The sequence below is a fragment of the Chamaea fasciata genome, unplaced genomic scaffold (assembly GCF_029207755.1).
Source record: "Chamaea fasciata isolate MVZ Bird 193981 ecotype frontalis unplaced genomic scaffold, bChaFas1.0.hap1 SCAF_17, whole genome shotgun sequence".
In the NCBI taxonomy this organism is placed as follows: Eukaryota; Metazoa; Chordata; class Aves; order Passeriformes; family Sylviidae; genus Chamaea; species Chamaea fasciata.
The window spans coordinates 13,016,248-13,022,648 of record NW_027094102.1 but is presented as its reverse complement, the minus strand read 5'-3'; the positions used below and the strand labels follow the sequence as shown (position 1 = coordinate 13,022,648).

Genomic DNA, 6,401 nt, shown 5'->3' with positions numbered 1-6,401 from the left:
TAGAGTGTTACTGGTGATGCCAGTCAGGCAAAGCTTTTGCAAAGGTCCTGAAAGCCACCCCTAGAATGCTGCTCCTGGGCTGGGAAGTGCAGCCCAGGAGGTCTCAGCTGGACACCCCATGTCCAAGCGCCCTCTTTTCCCAAGGGCCAACTGTCTGAAGGATGATTTCGGAGCCAAGGCACAAAGCAGGGACTGTCTTGGCTACAAACCAATGGTCAGGGGGCTCTAGGTGAGGTTCGGGTTCCCTCTGGTGTTTTATGAGGTCAGATGAAGTCTGACCAAGCACCCAAAGCTGTTCCTGCTGTTCCTAAAGCTGGTTATTCCTGTTGCCTGTCTGACTGCCCTGCTGACAGACAGTTTCTGGAGCCCTTTTCTCACTCCTGAAACCTTTCCCTTGTGCACTGAAAGTTTTTCAGCTCCAGCTTGGCCCCCTCAGGCTCTCCAGGACCCTCCAGCACAACGCCCTATCCTGGTTATTTGGGATCTTTTGGTAATTTGGGATCTTTTGGTAATTTGGGATCTTTTGGACAAGATCCCAAGCTTTCTCCACATGCTTCAGAGAGGCCCCAGGACACAGACGTGCTCAGATGTTCTCCTGCAATGAATGGGGATTGCAGAGCATTTCCCTGGAGAATTCCACTGGGAAATCCCCAAAACATGGATCTCGGCCTTTTCCACCCCAAAATCTTTACGGAGCCACCATTTCCACTCATGTTCAGCAGATCCTGTTGCTTGAAGTTCAGGCAGAGTGAGCAAATTTGAGCTGATCTGGAAGTGACTCCTCCTGCTAAGGTTGGCTTTTTCAGCACCAACCATGTGAGGAAAAGCTTCAGAGCCTGTTGGGGACAGGAAAATGAAATATATATCAGCTTTCAGATTCCCTTCTCCTTCACAGCAGGGTTTAGGAGGCAACCAGGCTGTAAGCACAACTCTGCTTATTTTTGCTTTCAAACAGTGCCAAACCTTTAACTATTGATTGCAAGCAAAGGTTCATTAGGGAGGGGAAGGAAGAAGTGGGTTTAGGGAGAAAAGCAGAAATCCCAACTCATCTGCTTCGAGGCCTCTGCAGATTAATAGAATTAATTTGTCTTGTGGGGCATTAATTGAAGAATGTGCTGAGGTTAAGGACAAGGTCAGCTCTTCCCAGGGTAATGTCTCCTCCATAATTCACTTACCAGCCCATCAGGACAATCTGGGCAGAGTAATGATGAAGGATGGACGTGCTGCCCCCGGGATCCCAGGGAACAGAACCTTGCATTACAGATAACGTTAAGTGGAATTTGGAGGAAGGTACCTGGCAGATATTTTATTAGATCAGACATCCAGCACTACCTCATGTTTCTTTAGGATCTGCAGCTCTGAATCAGGTCTGGATGACACAGAGGGACAGTTCTGAGGCAGCTCAGGGTGTCTGATCCCTGTGGTACACAGCTCTGTGCCAGTCCCACCCCTCACCCTGAGGAGCCCATTAGAAAAAAAAAACCTCAGGAATTGTTCCCAGGCCGTGTTATTCCACCAGAGTGACCCAGGCAGGGTTGGGAGCTGGCTGCATGCTGGGAGGAAGGACTTGGCTGGGGGGGGAGATGGAGTGGGCAGGCTGTGACTGCAGGTGCAGTGGAGACAGCTCCCCCAGGCTGAGCGGGCAGGCCTGGAGGCTCCAGCACCTCCCCAGCTCCTGGGATTTTCCCTGCAGCCTCTCCCACCTGTCTTAGGTGTGCCCTGCCACGGCCAGGCACAGCAGAGGGACAGATCAGGGTGGGGTAAAAGTGAAGAAGGGACAAGCACTGAGCCAGGCTGGGGTGACACTCGGTGCTTGCAGAGGAGAAATGCAGAGCAGGGGTGGCTGGAAATGTCTGGCTGAGCAGCTGCCCCTGCTGTCCTGCAGCTCCTCCTCTGCTCACACAGAGCTGGCTCAGCTCAGGCTCTGTATTTGACCTGCTGGGGGTTATTTGTTCACTGGGCAGGAAGAATCTGCCTCCCGCTGCTGCCAGCAGCTCCTTCTGCACAAAGTACTCAGGGACTGCAGCCAGGCAGGATTAATGGTGACTGTTGAACCCTGCCAGACCCCTCCAGCCACCACTGCAACACATCAGGCACAACCTGGCTCTGATTCCATCCATTGCTCATCACCTGTTGTTCTTCAGCAGCATTTATACCACAGGCACAAGGTTTTGAACACCAGAACTCTTCTCCTGTGAGATCAGTCGAATACTAGAGGGGCTCAATATGGAGAGACAAGAATGAGACCTTCCTAAACCTGACCTACCTCATCCTTTTTCAGCTCGGTTTGGGGTCAGAGATCTCCAAAGGTTCATTTTAACCTAGGTTTCTCTGTAAACTACAAAAGCCAGAGCCCACACGGCAGAGAGGCAGAACAGGGCAGAGACATCCCCCAGCTGTGCCCTTGTTCATCTCCAGGGCTGCCCCAGGGGCAGAAGAGGACAGGGATATTTTTCCCAGGTTCTTTAAGACAGAGAGGGCTCAAACCCCTGGAACTGCTCTTGGTGATTCTCTTCTTCAGAGCCCCCAGGGCAGACACCCAGGGCATGCCCCCAGCCCTGCCCCATTAACGAGCCTTGAGAAGATCAAAGCTGATGGCACAAGACAAAGGGTCTGTTTTGCACCCCTTAAAAGCTTAAGAGAAATGAAAACCTTCACAGGAAACCACGTGAAGCCACTTTTACTGGAGGTGGAAAGCCAGGCTCAGAGAGGTTTTGTGCCAGGCTTAAATGTCTCTTTGTGACCATGTTTCACCTCCCTTGTTTGGATGCTTGATGACAGAATTACACTCCAGACAGTGCTCTTCTGAAGCAGCACAGACAATATTTGTTTGAATTCACTTTTTTTTTTTTTTTAAATTCTTTTCTTGTTTGTTTGCTATTTCAGCTCTTGTAACCTACCCACTGTTTAGATTAGTGCTGTCTCCAGGTTTCTGAGAGTGACAGAATGGAGTGTTTGGGCTGTCAGGGGATCCATCCCACCTGCCAGAGGAATACAGGAGGTGAGCTGGGAACAGTCACAGGCAGGGCGTGAGGTGGGATGGGTGCCCAAGGAGGCTCCAGGACACCCCAAAAGTGTTGTCTCACCTATTTTCACTGCCACAGGTGTTGGAGATGCTGGAGGAAACCTGGCTTCCAGCTGTACAACAGCCACGGGCAGCAGGAGGCCACACCCGATCCACCTGGGAGCTGCAAAGTGCTGAGGTTGTACCAGCACTGCCTTTCACATTTGTGCACCTGACCTGGAAAAACCTCCATGAAGGCTTCCAGGTGTCCTGTTCAGCCAGGAGCTGATTGAGCTTGCAAAATCCTTGTAGCACGTCTGTCAGTGTGCTGTGCTCCCTCAGCCCTGACAGCTGGCTGGGACCCTGGGGGGAGCTGGCTGCTGCCTCTGGCCTGGTGACAGAGAGGAGAGAAAAGTCACAGCAGCACTGCTGCCATTCACCCGTGACCTCTGTGTTTAATGTCTCGCCCCTGAGGGCATCAAAGATTTGTTCTCAGCCTCTGCTGGAGGTTTTGGAGCACAGGGGTTGTTTGTGGACAATTTGTGCGATGTTTTTTTCTGTGCTGCAACTCTCTGCACTTGGTAAAAGAATCACTGAAGGCATTTCCCTGACTCTGTCAGAGATTTGGGTCCTGCCCTGGCACCAGCCCCAGCCCCTGAGGGCCAGACAGAACCTGGCCATGCCCAGCCCTGGGTCTTCCTGTGCCCACGGGTCCAACTATTCAGAGAATCATAAAACATGGACCCCACCCCCCCTTGCTGGGAGATGGGATGTGCACCTCTCTGGCAGCAGTGTGCTCACCTGGTTAAAGCTGTGCCTTTTCTTATCCCAGCAGCTCTCTCCCACTGCCCAGCTCCCGCGGGGTATCTGCCAGGACAGGTCCTACAAGGCTGAGCCATCTTCCTGGCCCCACGAGCTGCACACCGAGAGCTTTCTATGGGACAGACCCCTCAGATGCAGCTCCAGGATCATCGAGTCCCCAGCACTGAGTGCCACGTCCAGTCCTTCCTTGGACACCTCCAGGGATAGGGACTCCAAACCCCCTTAGGCAGCCCCTTCCAAAGTCTCACAACCCTTTCAGTGAAGAAATTCTTCCTGATGCCCAAGTTGAACCTCCTCTTTCACTGCTTGCCTGGAAGAGCCTGACCCTCACCGGGCTGTCCCCTCCTGTCAGGGAGATGTGCAGAGCCATAGGGTTTCCCCTGAGCCTCCTTTTCTCCAGGCTGAGCCCCTTCCTCAGCTTTCTCAACCCCTCCTGGGGCTGCAGCCCCTTCCCCAGCTCCACTGGCCTGTCACCTTTCTTAGAGGGCCAAAGCTGCACACCCACAGGTGACAACATCTCACAGGGACCTTGGTGTCCCACAGTGGAGCAGAACTGACCTGATATGGACCAGGGGGCAGAGCCTCTCTGGAAATTTCGGTCACAAGTCACCTCTGCTCAGGTCAGGCCTGGTGCTCAGGCAGCCAGGCAGGTGCCTTACCCAAGGGCCATTCTGTCCTCAGGAGTTCCATGCTCCTGCACAGCCCCTGGCAGCATGCAGAACTGCTCAGAAGAGCAAACAGCAGCCGAGGAGGTGGCTGTGATTAAAGCCCGAGCTCGGAGCCTCGCCACGCAAATGGGCGCCCATGAGCCCCCTCCATCCTGCTGGGCCTCACACACAAACTCAACGAGCCCCATTTGCCCTATTATTAGAAGCACCGTGATTTCCCAGCCACTCTGCTTGTGCTTTTTAGACCTGAACCCTGATTTTCAAGTGGTTGGAGTTGTCAGTGCTGCTCTCAGCCAGGCAAGAGGGGAGAACAGAAAGGAGTAAAATTCACCACGGACGTTTCAGATGCAAATGACCACCTGCAAACAGATCAAAGTTGCAGCGTGTCTCATGAAGCTGGAGTGTGTTTTATAACGTGTCATGAACGTTTCAGACAGGGGTTTTTTGCCAATGGGAGATCTTATAATTAAGGGTTAGCAAGAGTCTCTGCTCGCTGTTCCACTTAGGCTGGCATTGCCCACGGGGCAGCTCCAGCAACGCTCGGCTTCAAAGGGATGAGACTCACCTGGTATTTCAATATCAGCGAGACATTAACTGATGTCAGCAAAAGGTCAGCCCCAGCCTATGAGCAAAACCCTGTTATTAATATTTTATTAGTTGTAGTTGTCTTAATTTTTTTTTTTTTGTACTAAAACTGTTCAGGAGATAATTAAGTCTCATCAATGCCTGGCGTGCTTAGAGGAGAATTCAAATGATACCGAACCCATCTTCCTCCCTGCCTTAAATTCAGAGCAAGGATTGTAATGAAAATGCATCAACCTGTGTTCTCCAGTAGTGTGCAGTAAAATATTTTGCTTTTTTACTCTCCTCAAGGTGAAAACCCAAATGTGCTTGCAGAAATCCTCACATGTGTTTCACATCTGGGGTCTGAGCTCTGATTCTGACCCCAGGGGGCAGGAGGGATATGCAGGTGCTGTGCTCCAGATGGTTATCCCTCAAAATTCAGTAAGGTCTCCCAAAACCCAGCTTGTGTTTTGGGCTATGACTCCTGGAGGTGTGAGCTTAACCTTTAGGGGAGAGAGAGAATGTCCTGCACAAGCCAATGAACAGAGTAGTTCTGGTAGCTGCAGAGACAAGACAAAAGTGCCACTGACTCCTAATATTTCAATTCCATGAGGAATTTTCCCATGTTTTCCAGTAGAGCTCATTATAACATTAAAAAATGTATGCAGTGCATATAAGATTTTATACTCTCATATAATTCATCCCAGCAGTGTGATGGCCATTACCCACATTCTGCTGCTTCTCTTATTAACTTGTTACCCTGTATCTGTAATAAAGGGAAAATTGGTTCAATATTTGCCTTGCCCAATATCACTCACTGACTAATCTGTTATTTTTTCACTCCCTCTTTGCTCCCAGATTGCTGGATCTGATAATTCATCCATAAAACGCTGTCCATTTCATTAATCCAACAGACACAGGGAAGTGGAGTGGGGAATTCAAAAGGAGATCAGAGGTCTTCCTAATCCAGCAGGTGTGTGATAACAAATTCATGAAGCTGATCCCAAATTCAGGTGAGAAGAATATCAATGATGGCAGAGCAAACTGATGGCTTGAGCCCATGGACTTGAACTGCCCAAGGGTACCTTGGCAACTTCTTTGTAGGCTGTAAAAGGCTTGGGAGTGCAAAATTGGCAGTGGGTGAAAGAACGGAATATGAGCAATGATTTGCATTCAAAAACCACCAAACACCCTCCAGTCTTGAAATCAGCTTCTAACTGGCAACCTGTGGAACACCTGTGGTGCTTCAAAAAATCTCAAAGGCTCTCTGCTTCATAAAAATACAACTTCACTCCCAGTTGTGTGTGCTGTCAGTGCCTCTCCTCCCAGAGGGGCGAAGAACA

The 6,401-nt window shown here is 50.7% G+C and overlaps 1 long non-coding RNA gene across 1 annotated transcript; it reads left to right on the top strand.

Moving 5' to 3' along the window:
- The first annotated feature begins 2,204 nt into the window (after window positions 1-2,204).
- On the top strand, window positions 2,205-3,452 carry LOC136298522 (uncharacterized). Its single transcript, XR_010723325.1, has 3 exons — window positions 2,205-2,309; window positions 2,887-3,001; window positions 3,105-3,452. It is a non-coding gene; the product is annotated as an uncharacterized lncRNA (long non-coding RNA).
- Window positions 3,453-6,401: the final 2,949 nt, after the last annotated feature.